A 22,890-nucleotide genomic window follows, 5' to 3' on the forward strand; every position below is an offset into this window, starting at 1 on the left:
AATGCCCTGAAAATGGAATATGATTTTTTCTGGAATATTTGAGAATATCTGGCACTGAGAACGCAGCAGGGGGAGCAATCACCTGGCCACGAGGGTCCAGGGCGCGCCCACCCCCTGGGCGCCCCCTGCCTATTCGGCCCACGGTGGCTCCCCTCCACTTATTCCTGCACCCACACACTTCTCCTTCCTCCCAAAAAATCACTATCTAGCTCAAGCACGAGTTCTAGCTCATTTTGCTGCGATTTCGATCTCCTTGCTCAAAGCACCTCTCACAAAACTGCTTGGGGAGTTTGTTCCTTGGTATGTGACTCCTCCATTGGTCCAATTAGTTTTTGTTCTAGTGCTTTATTCATTGCAAATTTGTGTTGCCTAGGTGACCATGTTCTTGAGCTTGCATGTCAAATTTATATGGTTCCAAGTAGTCCTAATGCATGATATAGGCTCTAGGCACTTGTAGGAGTAGTTGCTATCAATTTTGTTGAAGCTTGGTTCACTTTTATTTGAAGTTACTAAAAATTTCAGAAATTTTTCAGAGGAAGAAATATGCTTAGGAAAATGTTCCATGGTGGTCCTTCAAGGAAGCAAGGACCCAGGCTTGCAATGCGCGATGCCGATGATGAGCCACCAAGGGACGCTCCAGTGCGGCCTTGTGAATGGCCTTCAGAAGGCTTTATGGATCGAGCGGGAATCAAGGAAGAATTTAACGCGTATTTGCGTAACGCTGATCTTGTGAACTTCGAGGGAGAAAAGTGCAACCAGTACCACTATCTCACTAGTTCATTTGTGAGGAGGTTTGAATTTTCATCTTCACGCAATTCTCCAACTGTCCTGTTTGATCTCTATGAAAAATCTTACACTATGGACTTAGAGGATTTTACCACTGCTTGCAAACTTCCGCAATGGGGTAGTACTAGTGAACCTCGCAAATCTGAATTTAGAGAATTTCTTGCTAGTATAACTGTGGGGGAATCTAGAGATATAGCACAAGCTACCATAGGGAGCATCCATTTTCCTGCTATACATTATTTTGCTCTCTTAGGTAGGTGCATAAATGGTAAGGATGAAGCATGTCACATGTGTGTCCCTGACCTCAGTATTCTTGCTTGTACTCAATGTTTACTAATTCTAATGCATGTTCATGACTGTTGTCGCTCTCTAGTTGGTCGCTTCCCAGTCTTTTGCTAGCCTTCACTTGTACTAAGCGGGAATACTGCTTGTGCATCCAATCCCTTAAACCCCAAAGTTATTCCATATGAGTCCACTATACCTTCCTATATGCGGTATCTACCTGCCGTTCCAAGTAAATTTGTATGTGCCAAACTCTAAACCTTCAAATGAAATTCTGTTTTGTATGCCCGAATAGCTCATGTATCAACTAGGGTTGTCCGTATCTTCCATGCTAGGTGGGTTATTATCAAGAGGAGTGGACTCTGCTCCTCACTCACGAGAAAATGGCTGGTCACCGGGATGCCCAGTCCCATGCTTTATGCAAACTAAATCAAAATAATTGCAAACAAAACTCCCCCGGGGCTGTTGCTAGTTGGAGGCACTCGTTGTTTCGAGCAAGCCATGGATTGATGCTTGTTGGTGGAGGGGGAGTATAAACTTTACCATTATGTTTGGGAACCGCCTATAATGTGTGTAGCATGGAAGATATCGCCAACTCTTGGTTGTTATGTTGACAATGAAAGTATGCCGCTCAAAATATTATTTATCTCTACTTCAAAATCGAGCTCTGGCACCTCTACAAATCCCTGCTTCCCTCTGCGAAGGGCCTATCTATTTACTTTTATGTTGAGTCATCACCTTCTTATTAAAAGCACTAGCTGGAGAGCGCTGCTGTCATTTGCATCCATTACTATTAATGTATATTGGGTATGACTATGATTGGATCTCTTTTGCCATGAATTACAATGTCTAGTGAGTCCTTGATCTTTAAAGGTGCTCTGCATTTATGTTTTGCGGTCTCAGAAAGGGCTAGCGAGATACCATCCTGTTATATCATATTATGATTGTTTTGAGAAAGTGTTGTCATCCGAGATTTATTATTATTGCTCGCTAGTTGATTATGCCATTGATATGAGTAAACATGAGACCTAAGAGTTATTGTGAATGTGGTTAGTCATAATCTTTGCTGAAACCTTGAATGCTGGCTTTACATATTTACAACAACAAGAGCAAACAGAGTTTGTAAAAGTTTTTCTTTATCACTTTCAGTTTATCAACTGAATTGCTTGAGGACAAGCAAAGGTTTAAGCTTGGGGGAGTTGATACGTCTCCGTCGTATCTACTTTTCCAAACACTTTTGCCCTTGTTTTGGACTCTAACTTGCATGATTTGAATGGAACTAACCCGGACTGACACTGTTTTCAGTAGACTTTCCATGGTGTTATTTATGTGCAGAAATAAAAGTTCTCGGAATGACCTGAAACTCCACGGAACGTATTTTTGGAAAATATTAAAAATACTGGAAGAAGAATCCACGTCAGGGGGCCCACACCCTGTCACGAGGGTGGGGGCGCGCCCCCTGCCTCGTGCGCCCCCTGACGCTCCACCGACCTCAACTCCAACTCCATATATTCACTTCCGGGGAGAAAAAAAATCAGAGAGAAGGATTCATTGTGTTTTACGATACGGAGCCGCCGCCAAGCCCTAAAACCTCTCGGGAGGGCTGATCTGGAGTCCGTTCGGGGCTCCGGAGAGGGGAATCCGTCGCCATCGTCATCATCAACCATCCTCCATCACCAATTTCATGATGCTCACCGCCGTGCGTGAGTAATTCCATTGTAGGCTTGCTGGACGGTGATGGGTTGGATGAGATCTATCATGTAATCGAGTTAGTTTTGTTAGGGTTTGATCCCTAGTATCCACTATGTTTTGAGATTGATGTTGCTATGACTTTGCTATGCTTAATGCTCGTCACTAGGGCCCGAGTGCCATGATTTCAGATCTGAACCTATTATGTTTTCATGAATATATGTGAGTTCTTGATCCTATCTTGCAAGTCTATAGTCACCTACTATGTGTTATGATCCGGCAACCCCGAAGTGACAATAATCGGGACCACTCCCGGTGATGACCATAGTTTGAGGAGTTCATGTATTCACTATGTGTTAATGCTTTGGTCTGGTACTCTATTAAAAGGAGGCCTTAATATCCCTTAGTTTCCATTAGGACCCCGCTGCCACGGGAGGGTAGGACAAAAGATGTCATGCAACTTCTTTTCCATAAGCACGTATGACTATATTCGGAATACATGCCTACATTATATTGATGAATTGGAGCTAGTTCTGTGTCACCCTATGTTGTGACTGTTACATGATGAACCGCATCCGACATAATTCTCCATCACCGATCCAATGCCTACGAGCTTTTCACATATAGTTCTTCGCTTATTTACTTTTCCGTTGCTACTATTACAATCACTACAAAACCAAAAAATATTACTTTTTCTATCGTTACCGTTACTTCCATATTACTTTGCTACTAAATATTTTGCTGCAGATATTAAGTTATCTAGGTGTGGTTGAATTGACAACTCAACTGCTAATACTTGAGAATATTCTTTGGCTCACCTTGTGTCGAATCAATAAATTTGGGTTGAATACTCTACCCTTGAAAACTGTTGCGATCCCCTATACTTGCGGGTTATCACGCTACGAGAGTTCCTGCGCGAGAACTGGGACATATTCGCCTGGCACCCTTCTGACATGCCAGGAATCCCACGAAGGTTGGCTGAACACAGCCTCAACATATTGAAGGGATATGAACCGGTCAAGCAAACACTTCGACGCTTTTCTGAACCCAAACGGCAAGCTATGGGGGAGGAGGTAGCCAAGCTACTCGAGGTCGGATTCATTAGAGAAATAAAACACCCGGACTGGCTAGCAAACCTGGTGATGGTACCAAAGAAGGATAAATCTTGGCGCCTATGCGTCGATTTCAAAGACCTCGATAAGGCCTGCCCTAAGGATCCCTTCCTCCTCCCTCGCATCAATCAGATTATTGATGCCATTGCAGGACACGACTCACTGTGTTTCCTCGACGAATACTCCGGATACCATCAAATCAAAATGAAGGAGTCCGGCCAAGCCGCAACGGCATTCATTACCCCATATGGGCCATTCTGCTTCAACACTATCCCTTCGGACTTAAAAACGCCGGCGCCACATATCAACGCATGATCCAAACATGCCTGGAAAAACAGATCGGCAAGACCGTTGAAGCATACGTTGACGACGTCGTCATCAAAACAAGGCACGTCGAGTCATTGATAGACGATCTGCGTCTTACATTTGACAACCTCCGCACATATGACAGTAAGCTCAATCCGGAAAATTGTGTTTTCGGCGTTCCCGCCAGAAAACTGCTGGGCTTCAATGTCTCCAATAGAGGAATTGAGGCAAATCCAGCCAAAATCCGAGCTTTGTCACAATTGGCTACACCAACAGACCTTAAACAGGTCCAAAAACTAGCCGGATGCGTGGCAGCTTTAAGCCGCTTTATCTCCAGACTAGGAGAAAAAGCATTGCCGCTTTATCGCCTTCTCCGACGCACCGACTGATAACACACAAGTATAGGGGATCAATTGTAGCCTCTTTCGATAAGTAAGAGTGTTGAACCCAACGAGGAGCTAAAGGTAGAACAAATATTCCCTCAAGTTCTATCGACCACCAATACAACTCTACGCACGCTTGACGTTCGCTTTACCTAGAACAAGTATAAAACTAGAAGTACTTTGTAGGTGTAACAGGATAGGTTTGCAAGAATATAAAGAGCACGTAAATAAAAACTAGGGGCTGTTTAGGTAAAGAAGCAATAAAGTTAGTATAGCGAGTGTGGAGAAGTGGTGGTAGGAGTTGTGAAATTGTCCCTAAGCAATTGACTACGTTACTAGACCGATAGCAAGTTTTATGTGGGAGAGGCCACTGCTAGCATGTCATCCCTGACTTGGAATTCTATGCACTTATGATTGGAACTATTAGCAAGCATCCGCAACTACTAACGTTCATTAAGGTAAAACCCAACCATAGCATTAAGATATATTGGTCCCCCTTCAATCCCGTATGCATCAATTTCTATGCTAGGTTGAAGCTTCTGTCACTCTTGCCCTCCAATACATAGTCCTATCAACATACAAATAACCCTATGGTGTGATCCACACGCGCGCTCATATGATGGGCACCAAAGGACAGCAACATAACCACAAGCAAATTAAACCAATCATAGCAATTCACCAATTACCGATAGGACAACGAAAATCTACTCAGACATCATAGGATGGCAACACATCATTGGATAATAATATGAAGCATAAAGCACCATGTTCAAGTAGAGGGTACAGCGGGTTGCGGGAGAGTGGACCGCTGTAGATAGATGGGGGAAGGTGATGAAGATGTTGGTGAAGATGACAGAGGTGTTGGTGAAGATTGCGGTGACGATGATGGCCCCGGCGGCGTTCCGGCGCCACTAGAAGCGAGGGGGAGAGAGCCCCCCTCCTTCTCCTTCTTCCTTGGCCTTCTCCCTAGGTGGGAGAAGGGTTTCCCCTCTGGTCCATGGCCTCCATGGCATGGGAGGGGCGAGAGCCCCTCCGAGATTGGATCTGTCTCTCTGTTTCTGCTTTCGTCTGCCTTTTCACCGTTTCTTATATTCCCGAGATCCGTAACTCCGATTGGGTTGAAATTTGGACACGATCTCTATCCGGATATTAGCTTTCTTGCCGCGAAAGAAGAGCTCCAACTGCCTTGCGGGGTGTCCATGAGGGTCAGGGGCGCGCCCCCTGCCTCGTGGCCCCCTCGGGCATCGTCTCGCGTTGATTCTTCTTCCCAAAAATCACATATATTCCAAAAAAAATCTCCATCAGTTTTATCCCGTTTGGACTCCGTTTGATATGGATTTTTTGCGAAACAAAAAACATGCAACAAACAGGAACTGGCACTGGGCACTGGATCAATATGTTAGTCCCAAAAATAGTATAAAAAGTTGCCAAAAGTATATGAAAGTTGTAGAATATTGGCATGGAACAATCAAAAATTATAGATACGACGAAGACGTATCAGCATCCCCAAGCTTAATTCCTGCTCGTCCTCAAGTAGGTAAATGATAAAAAAGATAATTTTTGATGTGGAATGCTACCTAGCATAATCTTGATCATGCAATCAAATCATGGCATGAATATTAAGATACGAGTGATTCAAAGCAATAGTCTATCGTTTGACATTAAGACAATAATACATCAAGCATACTATAAAGCAATCATGTCTTTTCAAAACAACATGGACAAAGAAAGTTATCCCTACAAAATCATATGGTCTGGCTATGCTCCATCTTCACCACACAAAATATTCAAATCATGCACAACCCCGGTTTTAGCCAAGCAATTGTTTCATACTTTAGTATTCTCAAACTTTTTCAACTTTCACGCAATACATGAGCGTGAGCCATGGATATAACACTATAGGTGGAATAGAATATGGTGGTTGTGGATAAGACAAAAAGGAGGAAGATAGTCTCACATCAACTAGGCGTATCAATGGGCTATGGAGATGCCCATCAATAGATATCAATGTGAGTGAGTAGGGATTGCCATGCAACAGATGCACTAGAGCTATAAGTGTATGAAAGCTCAAACTGAAAACTAAGTGGGTGTGCATCCAACTTGCTTGCTCATGAAGACCTCGGGCAGTTGAGGAAGCCCATCATCGGAATATACAAGCCAAGTTCTATAATGAAAAATTCCCACTAGTATATGAAAGTGAAAGCATAGGAGACTCTCTTTATGAAGAACATGGTGCTACTTTGAAGCACAAGTGTGGTAAAAGTATAGTAGCATTGCCCCTTCTCTCTTTTTCTCTCATTTTTTATTTTCTTTTTTATTTCTTTTTTATTTTTTTGGTGGGCTTCTTTGGCCTCTTTTTTTTATTTGGGCTTCTTTGGCCTCTTTTATATTTCATAAAGTCCGGAGACTCATCCCAACTTGTGAGGGAATCATTGCTTCCATCATCCTTTCCTCACATGGGACAATGCTCTAATAATGATGATCATCACACTTTATTTACTTACAACTCAATATTACAACTCGATAAAACTAATACATGATGACTCTATGAATGCCTCTGGCAGTGTACCAGGATGTGCAATGATCTAGCATAGCAAAGATATCAAAAAACGGACAAGCCATGAAAATATCATGCTAGCTATCTTACGATCATGCAAAGCAATATGACAATGTACGCTCAAGTCATGTATATGATGATGATGGATGTTGCACTCGGAATGGCTATGGAAATGCCATAATAGGTAGGTATGGTGGCTGTTTTGAGGAAGGGTATAAGGTGGTTTGATGCACCGGTGAAAGTTGTGCGGTACTAGAGTGGCTAGCAAGATGGAAGGGTGAGAGTGCGTATAATCCATGGACTCAACATTAGTCATAAAGAACTCACATACTTATTGCAAAAGTCTATAAGCTATTGAAACAAAGTACTACAGGCATGCCCCTAGGGGAAGGGTTGGTACGAGTTAACCATCGCGCGATCCCGACCTCAACACAAAGGATGGCAGTCAAAAAATAAATCATGCTCCAACTTCATCACATAACGGTTCACCACACGTGCATGCTTCGGGAATCACAAACCTCAACACAAGTATTTCTACAATCCACAACTACCCACTAGCATGACTCTAATATCACCATCTTTATATCGCAAAACTATTGCAAGGAATCAAACATATCATATTCAGCGATCTACAAGTTTATGTAGGATTTTATGACTAACCATGTGAATGACCAATTCCTGTCATCTCTCTAAATAGATATAAGCAAAGCAAGAGAGTTTAATTCTTTCTACAAAAGATATGCCCACGCTCAAACAAATATAAGTGAAGCAAAAGAGCATTCTACAAATGGCGGTTTTCTATGTGAAGAGAAACAGGCAATCCAAACTTCAAATGATATAAGTGAAGCACATGAAGCATTCTATAAAGCCATACTCAAAAGATATAAGTGAAGTGCAATCAGCATTCTATAAATCAACCATGGACTATCTCATACCAGCATGGTGCATAAAATAAAAGTGGAAACTAAATGCAAAAGACGCTCCAAGATTTGCACATATCGCATGAATGAAACAAATCCGAAAACATACCGATACTTGTTGAAGAAAGATGGGATGCCTTCCGGGGCATCCCCAAGCTTAGACGCTTGAGTATCCTTGAATATTTACTTGGGGTGACTTGGGCATCCCCAAGCTTGAGCTCTTGCCTCTCCTCCTTCTCCTCATATCGAGACCTCCTCGATCCTCGAACACTTCATCCACACAAAACTCAACAGAAAGCTCGGTAAGATCCGTTAGTATAATAAAGCAAATCACTACTCTAAGTACTGTTGCAAACCAATTCATATTTTGTTTTTGCATTGTAGCTACTGTAATATAACTTTTCCATGACTTAATCCACTGATAGAAATCGATAGTTTCATCAAAACAAGCAAACAATGCATCAAAAACAGAATCTGTCTTAAACAGGGCAATCTGTAGTAATCTGAACATTCACCATACCTCCGGTACTCCAAAAATTCTGAAAAAATAGGAAAAATAAACAATTTGTATATAAAGACAGTGCAAAAAGTTTCAGAACCGTTTGACGTTCCAGTAAAAAAAAATGAAAAATCACGCACTACAGCCAAAGTTTCTGTCTTGCACCGCACAACCCAACAAGCAATGTAAACATCCTAAAGGCAAATCTTGGCACATTATTTTTATAATACAATGGAATTGTACAAGGGGATAATTATTTTTATTGAAAAGTTTCTGTAATTAAGATTCACAAAGTTTCCGTGAGCATGAACAAAGTTCAAGGAGCTCTCCCACTTCAACAATGCTTGTCTCTCTCACTTTCACTTTCCTTTTTGAAAAGTTTTGGGTTCCCCTCTTTATTTTTTTGTTTTTAAACTTTATAAAAGCACACAATAGAAATAAATGACTCTCTAAAACTTCCGGGTTGTCTCCCTGGCAGCGCTTTCTTTAAAGCCATTAAGCTAGGCATATAGTGCTCAAGTAATGGATCCACCCGGATCCCAAGGTATATCAAAGCCAAATTTAATTAACAACGATTTGGCATTTAGTAGTGAGCACAAAGCAACATATATCATGCAACAACAAAGTCTAACTCTCTTTCTATGCATCGGCATGTCATAAAAGAACAATTCATGCACACATAGTAAAGGCCAATGCATAGTATAAACAGTTTCTTGCAATTTTACCATATTGGAAACATGGAGAAGCGGAGATGTAGTTCCTCTCTCATAATAATTGCAAGTAGGAACAGCAAGCACATGCATATTATATCTATCAAAATCATCATGTGTAGTAGTAAAACGCAACCCATCAATATAATTCTTAATAAGGGCAAACTTCTCTGATATAGTGTAGTCGGGAGAATTCAAAAAGATAATAGGACTATCATGCGTGGATGCAATAGCAACAATTTCATGTTTAACATAAGGAACTATAGCAAGTTCATCTCCATAAGCATAATTCATACTGGCATATTGGCCACAAGCATAGCAAGCATCATCAAAAAGGGATATTTCAAAAAAATCAAAGGGATCATAGCGATTATCATAGCAATCATCCTTCAGTAAGAACGAAGGGAAATTAAACAAATGTATGAGTTGAAGAGTTACTCTCATTAGAAGGTGGGCACGGGTGATCAATCCGCTCTTCCTCCTTTTGTTCTTCGCTCTCCTCCTCATCTTTTTCATCTAATGAGCTCACAATGTCATTAATTTCTTCTTCCATAGACTCCTGCAAAATATTAGTCTCTTCTTGGAAAGCGGAGGAGTCCTCAATATATGGTTTAACATAGGCAGTAGAAGCATAATTATCATAACAATATTTAAGTATGACAAAATTTTCAGATTTGTATAGACTAGCATCATACTTTTCAATCAAACAAGCAATTTCATAAGCACCCTTAAAAGCAACAAATTCTTCAATTTGTTGAACATCATATTAATTATAAACACCCTTAGCATACGAAGATACGATTCCATTATCACTAAACTCACATTGATAGGGAAGGTGTTTCTTAGGGTTTTCAGAACAACAAGTAAAATCATATATTTCACATAAATTCCAAGCATAGCATTGCAAACGATGAATTTGATCCAGTAAAAGTTTCCCTTTTTGAGATAAGTGGTGTCGCACATAACAAGCATGCTCATCTAAAGATTTGCCCTCAACTAAGCTAGTTGGGGTTTTAGCACGAGCACATAGGGATCGAAGATGATCCAAGTAAAAAGCTTCAGGAGTGTGATATATTTTGAATGGTTCTTCAACCATTGGTGTAGTAGGTACAACTATTTTTTTGGTATTTTGCGTTTCCTACCCATAACTAAAGATAGAAAACAAGAGCACAAAATAAAAACTACTTAGTGATGAAGCAAACAAGCACACACGAGAATATTCACCCCACGCTATAACTCCCTGGCAACGGCGCCAGAAAAAGGTCATGATAACCCACAAGTACAGGGGATCAATTGTAGCCTCTTTCGATAAGTAAGAGTGTCGAACCCAACGAGGAGCTAAAGGTAGAACAAATATTCCCTCAAGTTCTATCAACCACCAATACAACTCTACGCACGCTTGACGTTCGCTTTACCTAGAACAAGTATAAAACTAGAAGTACTTTGTAGGTGTAACGGGATAGGTTTGCAAGAATATAAAGAGCACGTAAATAAAAACTAGGGGATGTTTAGGTAAAGAAGCAATAAAGTTATTATAGCGAGTGTAGAAAAGTGGTGGTAGGAGTTGCGAAATTGTCCCTAAGCAATTGACTACGTTACTAGACCGATAGCAAGTTTTATGTGGGAGAGGCCACTGCTAGCATGTCATCCCCGACTTGGAATTCTATGTACTTATGATTGGAACTATTAGCAAGCATCCGCAACTACTAACGTTCATTAAGTTAAAACCCAACCATAGCATTAAGATATATTGGTCCCCCTTCAATCCCGTATGCATCAATTTCTATGCTAGGTTGAAGCTTCTGTCACTCTTGCCCTCCAATACATAGTCTAATCAACATACAACTAACCCTATGGTGTGATCCACGCGCGCGCTCATATGATGGGCACCAAAGGACAACAACATAACCACAAGCAAATTAAACCAATCATAGCAATTCACCAATTACCGATAGGACAATGAAAATCTACTCAGACATCATAGGATGGCAACACATCATTGGATAATAATATGAAGCATAAAGCACCATGTTCAAGTAGAGGGTACAGCGGGTTGCGGGAGAGTGAACCGCTGTAGATAGATGGGGGAAGGTGATGAAGATGTTGGTGAAGATGCCGGAGGTGTTGGTGAAGATTGCAGTGACGATGATGGCCCTGGCGGCGTTCCGGCGCCACCGGAAGCGAGGGGGAGAGAGCCCCCCTCCTTCTCCTTCTTCCTTAGCCTTCTCCCTAGGGGGGGGAAGGGTTTCCCTCTGGTCCATGGCCTCCATGGCATGGGAGGGGCGAGAGCCCCTCCGAGATTGGATCTGTCTCTCTGTCTCTCTCTGTTTCTGCTTTCGTCTGCCTTTTCACCGTTTCTTATATTCCCGAGATCCGTAACTCCGATTGGGTTGAAATTTGGACACGATCTATATCCGGATATTAGCTTTCTTGCGGTGAAAGAAGGGCTCCAACCGCCTTACGGGGTGTCCACGAGGGTCAGGGTGATGTCTACTACACAACCTTCTTGTAGACGTTGTTAGGACTCCAAGTGCAGAGGTTTGTAGGACAGTAGAAAATTTCCCTTAAGTGGATGACCTAAGGTTTATCAATCCGTGGGAGGCGTAGGTTGAAGATGGTCTCTCTAAAACAACCCTGCAACCAAATGACAAAGAGTCTCTTGTGTCCCCAACACACCCAATACAATGGTAAATTGTATAGGTGCACTAGTTCGGCGAAGAGATGGTGATACAAGTGCAATATGGATGATAGATATGAGTATTTGTAATCTGAAAATATAAAAACAGCAAGGTAACTAATGATAAAAGTGAGTGTAAACGGTATTGCAATGCTAGGAAACAAGGCCTAGGGTTCATACTTTCACTAGTGCAAGTTCTCTCAACAATAATAACATAATTGGATCATATAACTATCCCTCAACATGCAACAAAGAGTCACTCCAAAGTCACTAATAGCGGAGAACAAACGAAGAGATTATGGTAGGGTACGAAACCACCTCAAAGTTATCCTTTCTGATCTATCTATTCAAGAGTCCGTAGTAAAATGAAGCTATTCTTTTTGTTCGACCTATCATAGAGTTCGTACTAGACTAACACCTTAAGACATAAATCAACCAAAACCCTAATGTCACCTAGATACTCCAATGTCACCTCAAGTATCCATGGGTATGATTATACGATATGCATCACACAATCTCAGATTCATCTATTCAAACCAACACAAAGTACTTCAAAGAGTGCCCCAAAGTTTCTACCGGAGAATCAAAACGAAAACGTGTGCCAACCCCTATGCATAGGTTCATGGGCGGAACCCGCAAGTTGATCACCAAAACATACATCAAGTGAATCAATAGAATACCCCATTGTCAGCACGGGTATCCCACGCAAGACATACATCAAGTGTTCTCAAATCCTTAAAGACTCAATCCGATAAGATAACTTGAAAGGGAAAACTCAATCCATTACAAGAGAGTAGAGGGGGAGAAACATCATAAGATCCAACTATAATAGCAAAGCTCGCGATACATCAAGATCGTATCACCTCAAGAACACGAGAGAGAGAGATCAAACACATAGCTACTGGTACATACCCTCTGCCCCGAGGGTGAACTACTCCCTCCTCATCATGGAGAGCGCCGGGATGATGAAGATGGCCACCGGTGAGGGTTCCCCCCTCCAGCAGGGTGCCGAAACAGGGCCCCGATTGGTTTTTGGTGGCTACAGAGGCTTGCGGCAGCGGAACTCCCGGTCTTGGTTATTTTCTGGAGGTTTCAGTATTTATAGGATTTTTTGGCGTAGGTCTCACGTCAGGGGGGTCTCCGGGTTGTCCACGAGGCAGGGGCCCATGCCCAGGGGGGTGGGCGCGCCCCCCACCCTCATGGGCAGCCCGGGACTCTCCTCGCCCAACTCTTTTACTCCGGGGGCTTCTTTTGGTCCAGAAAAAATCATCAAAAATTGGCACGTCAAGTGGACTCCGTTTGGTATTCCTTTTCTGTAAAACTCAAAAAGAAGGAAAAAAACAGAAACTGGCACTGGGCTCTAGGTTAATAGGTTAGCCCCAAAAATCATATAAAATAGCATATAAATGCATATAAAACATCCTAGAAAGATAATATAATAGCATGAATACTTCATAAATTATAGATATGTTGGAGACGTATCAGCATCCCCAAGCTTAATTCCTGCTCGTCCTCGAGTAGGTAAATGATAAAAGAAATAATTTATGAAGTGTGAATGCTAGCAGGTGCATAAGTTTGATCAACGATAATTTCAATCACCTTTTCTAGCATCATTATATGTCATAACAGTAGTTCACATCATAAAGCTTTGCATGATCAAGTAACAAACTATTCACATGTTAAAGTATAGATCACAAACTCTCTTGAAAACTAACAACCCGTGTTATTAGTCATCAAACAATTACAATTCATCTTATTTTCAGGAAGAGTCTATGTTGGAGCTTTGATTCAGCAAACTTCACATACTCAACTATTATCTAATCTTCCATGATTGCTACCACTCAAAGCATATTTTTAGAACAAATAGTATTCATCGAACACAGAGAAAGATAGGGGCTTAGTGTTTCGCCTCCCAACCTTTTACCTCAAGGGTAATGTCAACAGTAATAATTCATGCTCAAATATATTTGAATGGCCATATATGCTTAGATCTTTCCATCACATGATGCTTGCCAACTAAAGAGTAGGTTGGAATGAGAAGGAATACTACTGACTCTTGCATAAAAGTAAAAGATAGGCCCTTCGCAGAGGGAAGCAGGGATTTGCAGAGGTGCCAGAGCTCGAAGCTAAAATAGAGATGAAAATAATTTTGAGAGGTATGCTTTCATTGTCAACATAACGACCAAGAGTTCCCAATATCTTCCATACTAAATACATTATAGGCGGTTCCCACGCAGAAAGGTAAAGTTTTTACTCCCCCTCCACCAACATTCACACTCCACGGCTTGTCCGAAACAACGGGTGCCGTCCAACTATCAACAATCCTGGGGAGTTTTGTTTAAATTATTTGCGAATTTGTTTTTGATCTTTTGATCATAGGACTGGGCATCCCAGTCACCAGCCATTTTCTCGTGAATGATGAGCGGAGTCCACTCATCGTGGGAATAACCCACCTAGCATGGAAGATACTGACAGCCCCTAGTCGCTACATGAGTGATTCGGGCATACAAAACAGATTATTATTTGAAGGTTTAGAGTTTGGCACATGCAAATTTACTTGGAACGGCAGATAAATACCGCATATAGGTAGATATGGTGGACACTCATGGAATAAACTTGGTTCAAGGAATTTGGATGCACAAGCAGTACTCCCGCTTAGTACAGATATTTTGGCTAGCAAAGGATTCTAAATAGCAAGCACCACATGTTAGAGGATCCATAACAATAAAACTTCTATACAAATATACCCAAGCATAACTCATTATGTTGTCTTCCTTGTCCAACTTCAACTAATCTGCTCAGGTTTGAAAATAATTAATGGGGCTCACAATCATAGAAGATGTCCAAGATAGTATATTTATATGTGAAATCTCTCTTCCTTCAATATTCTTTCATGAATTGTTCAAGTGACCAATACAATGTTTGCTAACCTTCAATAAATTTACCGCCTCTACTTATTATATGTGAAGTCATTACTCCCCATGGGATAAACATATGAAACATATATAATTTTATATTTATGACATTCAAATCATTCAACCATTTACTCATAGGATATAAGTGAAGCACACGAGTAAATGACAAACTACTCTAAAAAGATATAAGTGAAGATCAATGAGTAGTTAAATAATTATTTAGCTATGTGAGGACTCTCTCTCATTTAAGAATTTCAGATCTTGGTATATTATTCAAACAGCAAGCAAAACAAAATAAAACGACATTTCAAGGACAGCACTCATCATGTGACGAAGCAAAAACTTAGGCTCAACCGATACTAACCGGTAATTGTTGAAGAAGAAAGGTGGGATGCCTACCGGGGAATCCCCAAGCTTAGATGCTTGAGACTTCTTGAAATATTTTCTTGGGGTGCCTTGGGCATCCCCAAGCTTGAGCTTTTGTGTCTCCTTAATTCCTCTAATATCATGGTCTCCCTAAATCTCAAAAGCTTCATCCACACAAAACTCAACAAGGACTCGTGAGATAAGTTAGTATAAACCAATGCAAAAACCTTATCATACTCTACTGTAGCAAATCACTAAAATTATTATTCAACATTGCATACTAAATGACTCTGCATATTTAATACTCCTATCCTCAAATAGAATCATTAAACAAGCAACATATGCAAACACAACAGCAATCTACCAAAACAGTACAGTCTGTAAAGAATGCAAGATTCATCATACTTCCCTAACACCAAAAATTATGAAAGAAAATTCCCACTGTAGTAAATTTATCAGATCTTATTATGCAAAAGGTTCCAACATTTTATCACATTCTGACTTTTCTAGGGAATTTTTGCAACAGCGGTAAACTTTCTGTTTTGAAACAGCAACATGTATACTTGCAAAATAAGCATGGTAAAAGCTATCCTTGACATTTTTATTGAAAATAAAGATTCAAAACATTACTATAAATAACAGAAAGCAAATAATAACAAAAGAAAATGATGCTCCAAGCAAAACACATATCATGTGGTGAATAAAAATATAGCTCCAAGTAAAGTTACCGATGGATGAGGACGAAAGAGGGGATGCCATCCGGGGCATCCCCAAGCTTAGGCTCTTGGTTGTCCTTGTATATTACCTTGGGGTGCCTTGGTAATCCCCAAGATTAGGCTCTTTCCACTCCTTATTCCATAGTCCATCGAATCTTTACCCAAAACTTGAAAACTTCACAACACAAAACTTAAAAGAAAACTCGTAAGCTCCGTTAGTATAAGAAAATAAATCACCACTTCAAGGTACTGTAATGAACTCATTCTTTATTTATATTGGTGTTAAACCTACTGTATTCCAAAAACTCTATGTTTTATAAACTATTTTACTAGCCATAGATTCATCAAAATAAGCAAACAACACATAGAAAACAGAATCTGTCAAAAACAGAACAGTCTGTAGTAATCTGTATCAAACATATACTTCTGGAACTCCAAAAATTCTAAAATAAACTGGTATACCTGAGGAATTTGTCTAGTAATCATCTGCAAAAATAATCAACTAAATAGCACTCTCCAGTAAAAAGTTTTAGCTAATCTCGTGAGCGCTAAAGTTTCTGTTTTTTACAGCATGATCATAAAGACTTCACCCAAGTCTTCCCAAAGGTTCTACTTGGCACAAACACTAATTAAAACAAAAAACCACATCTAAACATAATCTAGATGGATTATTTATTCCTAAACAGAACCAAAAAGCAAGAAACTAAAATAAAATTGGGTTGCCTCCCAACAAGCGCTAACGTTTAACGCCCTAGCTAGGCATGATGATTTCAATGATGCTCACATAAAAGATAAGAATTGAAACATAAAGAGAGCATCATGAAGAACATGACTAGCATATTTAAGTCTAACCCACTTCCTATGCATAGGGATTTTGTGAGCAAACGACTTATGGGAACAATAATCAACTAGCATAGGAAGGCAAAACAAGCATAACTTCAAAACTTTAAGCACATAGAGAGGAAACTTGATATTATTGCAGTTCCTACAAGCATATGTTCCTCCCTCATAATAATTTTCAGTAGCATCAAGAATGAATTCAACAATATAACCATCACATAAAACATTATTCTCATGATGCACAAGCATATAAATTTTACTACTCTCCACATAAGCAAATTTCTTCTCATGAATAATAGTGGGAGCAAACTCCACAAAATAACTATCATGTGAGGCATAATATAATTGAAAACTAAAATCATGATGACAAGTTTCATGGTTATCATTATTCTTAATAGCATATAAATCATCACAATAATCATCATAGATAGCAACGTTCTTCTCATAATCAATTGGAACCTCTTCCGAAATAGTGGATTCATTACTAAATAAAGTCATGACATCTCCAAATCCACTTTCATAATTATCACAATAATATTCAACATCCTCCAAAATAGTGGGATCATTACTTCCTAAAGTTGACACTCTTCCAAACCCACTTTCATCAATATAATCATCATAAATAGGAGGCATGCTATCATCATAATAAATTTGCTCATCAAAACTTGGGGGACAAAACATATCATCTTCATCAAACATAGCATCCCCAAGCTTATGGCTTTGCATATCATTAGCATGATCGATATTCAAGGAATTCATACTAACAACATTGCATTCATGCTCATCATTCAAATATTTTATGCCAAGCATTCTATGTAATTCTTCTTCTAGTACTTGAGCACAATTTTCTTTCCCATCATTTTCACGGAAGACATTAAAAAGATGATGCATATGAGGCACCCTTAATTCCATTTTTTTTGTAGTTTTCTTTTCTAAACTAAACTAGTGATAAAACAAGAAACTAAAAGATTCGATTGCAAGATCTAAAGATATACCTTCAAGCACTCACCTCCCCGGCAACGGCGCCAGAAAAGAGCTTAGTTGACGGGGTGTGAGTGCCGCTTACCTAGCCTCCCCGGCAACGGCGCCAGAAAAAGAGCTTGATGTCTACTACACAACCTTCTTCTTGTAGACGTCGTTGGGCCTCCAAGTGCGGAGGTTTGTAGGACAGTAGCAAATTTCCCTTAAGTGGATGACCTAAGGTTTATCAATCCGTGGGAGGCGTAGGTTGAAGATGGTCTCTCTCAAACAACCCTGCAACCAAATGACAAAGAGTCTCTTGTGTCCCCAACACACCCAATACAATGGTAAATTGTATAGGTGCACTAGTTCGACGAAGAGATGGTGATACAAGTGCAATATGGATGAGAGATATGAGTATTTGTAGTCTGAAAATATAAAAACAGCAAGGTAACTAATGATAAAAGTGAGCGTAAACGGTATTGCAATGCTAGGAAACAAGGCCTAGGGTTCATACTTTCACTAGTGCAAGTTCTCTCAACAATAATACCATAATTGGATCATATAACTATCCCTCAACATGCAACAAAGAGTCACTCCAAAGTCACTAATAGCGGAGAACAAACGAAGAGATTATGGTAGGGTACGAAACCACCTCAAAGTTATCCTTTCTGATCTATCTATTCAAGAGTGCGTAGTAAAATAACACGAAGCTATTCTTTTCGTTCGATCTATCATAGAGTTCGTACTAGAATAATACCTTAAGACACGAATCAACCAAAACCCTAATGTCACCTAGATACTCCAATGTCACCTCAAGTATCCATGGGTATGATTATACGATATGCATCACACAATCTCAGATTCATCTATTCAAACCAACACAAAGTACTTCAAAGAGTGCCCCAAAGTTTCTACCGGAGAATCAAAACGAAAACGTGTGCCAACCCCTATGCATAGGTTCATGGGCGGAACCCGCAAGTTGATCACCAAAACATACATCAAGTGAATCAATAGAATACCCCATTGTCACCATGGGTATCCCACGCAAGACATACATCAAGTGTTATCAAATCCTTAAAGACTCAATCTGATCAGATAACTTTAAAGGGAAAACTCAATCCATTACAAGAGAGTAGGGGTGGAGAAACATCATAAGATCCAACTATAATAGCAAAGCTCGCGATACATCAAGATCGTATCACCTCAAGAACACGAGAGAGAGAGAGATCAAACACATAGCTACTGGTACATACCCTCAGCCCCGAGGGTGAACTACTCCCTCCTCGTCATGGAGAGCGCCGGGATGATGAAGATGGCCACCGGTGAGGGTTCCCCCCTCCGGCAGGGTGCCCGAACAGGGTCCCAATTGGTTTTTGGTGGCTATAGAGGCCTGCGGCGGCGAAACTCCCGATCTTGGTTATTTTCTGGAGGTTTCAGTATTTATAGGATTTTTTGGCGTAGGTCTCACGTCAGGGGGGTCTCCGGGTTGTCCACGAAGCAGGGGCCCACGCCCAGGGGGGTGGGCGCCCCCCCACCATCGTGGGCATCCCGGGACTCTCCTGGCCCAACACTACAAGAAAACTGAGATACTGTGACGAAAATCCTCGTGACGAAGATGGACAATGTCATACAAATGCCTAATGTGTGATGTTCCCGTAGGTGGCGTCACTGATTACCTCAAATCATTGACAATAGATGTCACTGGATCGCTTTAGCCTGTGAGCGCACCTGGATACCAATTTCTATGATAGTTTGGCCATTTCCATGACGAACCTACTAGAGTCACCGAATATTACGAGTGTTGGCATCAGGACCCACCATAGTTTTTTCACAATCTTCCGAGCATTGTAATTATTTTTGTTCCATTTAATATAGATAGGTAATGGCCGGGGCAAAAAAAACTTGAACCCATGCGTTCATGAGGTGATGTTTCGTTCTATCACAAAAATAAAAATGGAAATAGAAGTTAACAGGAAAAAGTTTGGTACAGGGGAGTTTGAACCCAGGACCATTATGGTCTCAACTAATGGCGTTACTTTTTTTAATAAAAACTAACGGCGTTGCTAATAGGCTAGAGTTCAGATACAAATGTAAATTTGTCGCAAAAAAAAGATACTAATGCAAATTGTGCTAAAAATATTTATTGTGGTCCTGGACTATATATGTACGCATATATACTAGTAACACTCATCAGGTTTAGTTATTTCTTCCCCGGGCATGCGTGGCTCGATTTGTAGGCTAGTTTTTCTTGCCGGGGCTGATCGATTTGTTCGTCTGTCACGGCAGGGAGAGTCAAGGCACGGCACGGCTTGGTTCCGGCTGTTCTTAACTTCTTATTTGACGGGCGCAGCACAGCCCATAGCCTGTCAAGCCCAGCAAAACGCCCTTTCTTTAATGTTTTCTATACGTGGGCTCGAGCCAGCTCAACCACGCATATAAGCAGCGGTTTTCTCCCTCGTTCCACCTTCTCCTCCCGGAGGGAACCCTATCTATCCGATCTCGTTTTCTTTCGCTCGTGTTGCGGCGGCGGTAGATCGGAGGCAACCAAGCGCGACGACGGCTGCAGGAGTAGCTGCTCTCTCCTCCCTCTCCCGTAGGGTTCCTTGAGGGCGCCCCGCTGTGGAAGCTGCTAGTGGCGTCAGGGCCGTCCATGGCGCGCAGAGGCGGACCCAGACACCTAGCCTGCGCCGCGGCCGGACCAGCCTGGTCGCGCGGCGGCGGCCCACCCTGTGTACGTGACGGACGTTCTTAGTGTGAGTGCCTGTTTGCGTGCATCCTCTGATCCCGCTCGTGTGATTGCAGGGACTAAACTCTCACTCTGTGGTGCCACCCGTCCATACACTTCTCAATTTCATCGGAGAAAATGATGGTGAGGATGAGGCATGGTGATGTGGGTACTGGCTATGGCGTCCTTGTGCGGAACCCCTGGTTAGCCTACTACACCCGCCTCATCGCCTTCGTCAGGGACGACCGCCAGAGTATGATTGATTTTTTGATTAACTAATGAGTCGGGCCACCTTCCGCACTCAATAGTACATCTTGTTGACCCTCTGTTTTTCTTCTTCTTGGGTTCTTTTTTTGCCGTCAGATTGACATGGAGCACAGACCACAGGAGCAGGCCGAAGTTCCGCGGGAGGACCGTCAAGCTCGACCAGCAACCTGGGTTAACATGTGTACGACGCTGAACTCTCTGCTCTCAGTTTAGAACCGCTTACGTGCGGGGATTGGTTCAGATATTAGTTTTGTTCTGTTCCTCCCTGTTAGTGAGTTCTTATTGGTCAATTGTGAGATGCTTGTATGGTACTCCCCAGTATGTATGGAAGTTAGTTTATACGTTTCACTTAAGTAGAAATTTGTCATCTGAATTGTACCTGTTCCAATTTAAGAGAAATTATTATGGGAACCAAGATAGTACATGTGAAATGCGTTAGTAATTAAATAGTAGTTGTAGTAAAATATTTTCATTATGCTGATACTCCCCATTTTTGTTATGTTATTTTGTAGTTCTGAACTCGTGACAACTCTGTTTGAGGGACTGTGAATAGATTTGCAAGTGAATTGCTATTGTAGAACTGCAGTGAGAGTTTTATGAGAGATTCAACATGATTTTGGAAAATTACTAATGGAGAACTAATTCGCTGAACTCGTTTGTGGCAACTAGAAGTCATACTGGCTAATGGACATTACTGTCCAAGCAAGAAGATACTACAACTAATGATCAAATCCTAAACACGGCTTTTATTCGGCCTATGACCATAGTGTAATTGTAAGTAATTTATTTCTAGATGGAAGTGTCTTATTCATCACACTTCCAATCAAATGTGTGCCAAGGACAATAACTAAGCTATGTGGAAGTTGTTTATACTTTCTGTACTGTTCTAGGCTGCTTAATTTTTTTCCTTCTAGGCTTTGTTAAATATTCTGTTTTTTCAAACCATTTTAATTTGTGAAGGAGTACCTACTACAAATGCTAATTTGTTCCTCTCGAGATTTGAAACTTTGAGTTGAGATCTTATTTACGCGTGTCCTCTTAATTCTAATAGTTCGCTTACTTTTTGATGTATTAATAGGTGTTTATTCCAATATAATATTTTAGATGACCTTTTATGCTCACACAAACAACATGTTTTTTCTTCATATCACTTATTAGACTTATTAGACAAGTACTAACAAGTCTTTTCTCGTTAGGATTCCAACCTGGAGCTTCGAGTAAAAACTTTGTTTCTTCTTTGTTGCAATGGTAGATTTTTTTTCTGTAACTCATTCATACTGCTATATTTATGCCTTTGTTTTTGATAGGTTGATTCGTAAGTTATCTTTCAAGAAGTTGATATGGAAATAGGAGGATTAGACCAACTCTAGTTGCCTTCAAGAAGTCACAAGAAGAGGCATGCAACAAAGGTTTCGAGTTTTGAGGAAGGCAGGAGCTAAGACTCACACCAACAAAGTCTCTATTGACGACCTCTAAAATTAAAAAAAAGTTGTTTGCATGCTGTATAGAGAATAGTACTATTGGATGATTATGTAGCTTGGGTTATTTTGGATGGAGCATGCAAGTGTAATGTGTAAATTGCACGCTATATAGAGACTAGTTAACTTGTAATATCATGTGAAAATTGGTCAATGGAAAGATGGTCTTAAAAAGACGACAAGCCCATGATGCGTTTTCGAACCATGTCAAATTAAACTTAGAGGAAAAACTACAAATAAAATAATACTTGAAATGGCTAGTAGGAAATGACATCTGCTCCATAAAAAGGGGTGGGCTCCATTAGCCACTATTGGGTTGCAAATGGGCTATGGCCTACCAAAAAATTAGATCCAAAAATAGAAATAAGCTGGATTATTGGGTTTGGCCCATTTAGAAATCCAGTGGGCATTAGCCCAGCAAAAATCTAGTGACGACAGCTTCGTCATGAAGGTCACATATCTAGTGACTTTTTTTGCGCGCTGCGTCACTAGGAATAATTTGTGACGGGGATTCCGTGACGATGCTGGTGACGCTCGAAAAATGTCACACATGAGTATTTTGTGACGTTTTAAGCTATTACGTGACATTTTTGAGCTCGTCACGGTAGGTCCGATCTCTTGTAGTGACTCTTTTACTCCGGGGGCTTCTTTTGGTCCAGAAAAAATCATCAAAAATTGGCACGTCAATTGGACTCCGTT

The 22,890-nt window shown here is 40.8% G+C and overlaps 1 long non-coding RNA gene across 2 annotated transcripts; it reads left to right on the forward strand.

Moving 5' to 3' along the window:
* Positions 1-20,105: 20,105 nt before the first annotated feature.
* Positions 20,106-22,349, forward strand: LOC123125034 (uncharacterized). Of its 2 annotated transcripts, XR_006461271.1 has the most exons (4): positions 20,106-20,452; positions 20,524-20,699; positions 20,810-20,894; positions 22,021-22,349. It is a non-coding gene; the product is annotated as an uncharacterized lncRNA (long non-coding RNA). The 2 variants fall into 2 exon arrangements; XR_006461270.1 differs by having other exon boundaries at positions 20,810-22,349.
* The last annotated feature ends 541 nt before the right edge of the window (positions 22,350-22,890 follow it).

Source organism: Triticum aestivum, chromosome 5D (genome assembly GCF_018294505.1).
Source record: "Triticum aestivum cultivar Chinese Spring chromosome 5D, IWGSC CS RefSeq v2.1, whole genome shotgun sequence".
In the NCBI taxonomy this organism is placed as follows: Eukaryota; Viridiplantae; Streptophyta; class Magnoliopsida; order Poales; family Poaceae; genus Triticum; species Triticum aestivum.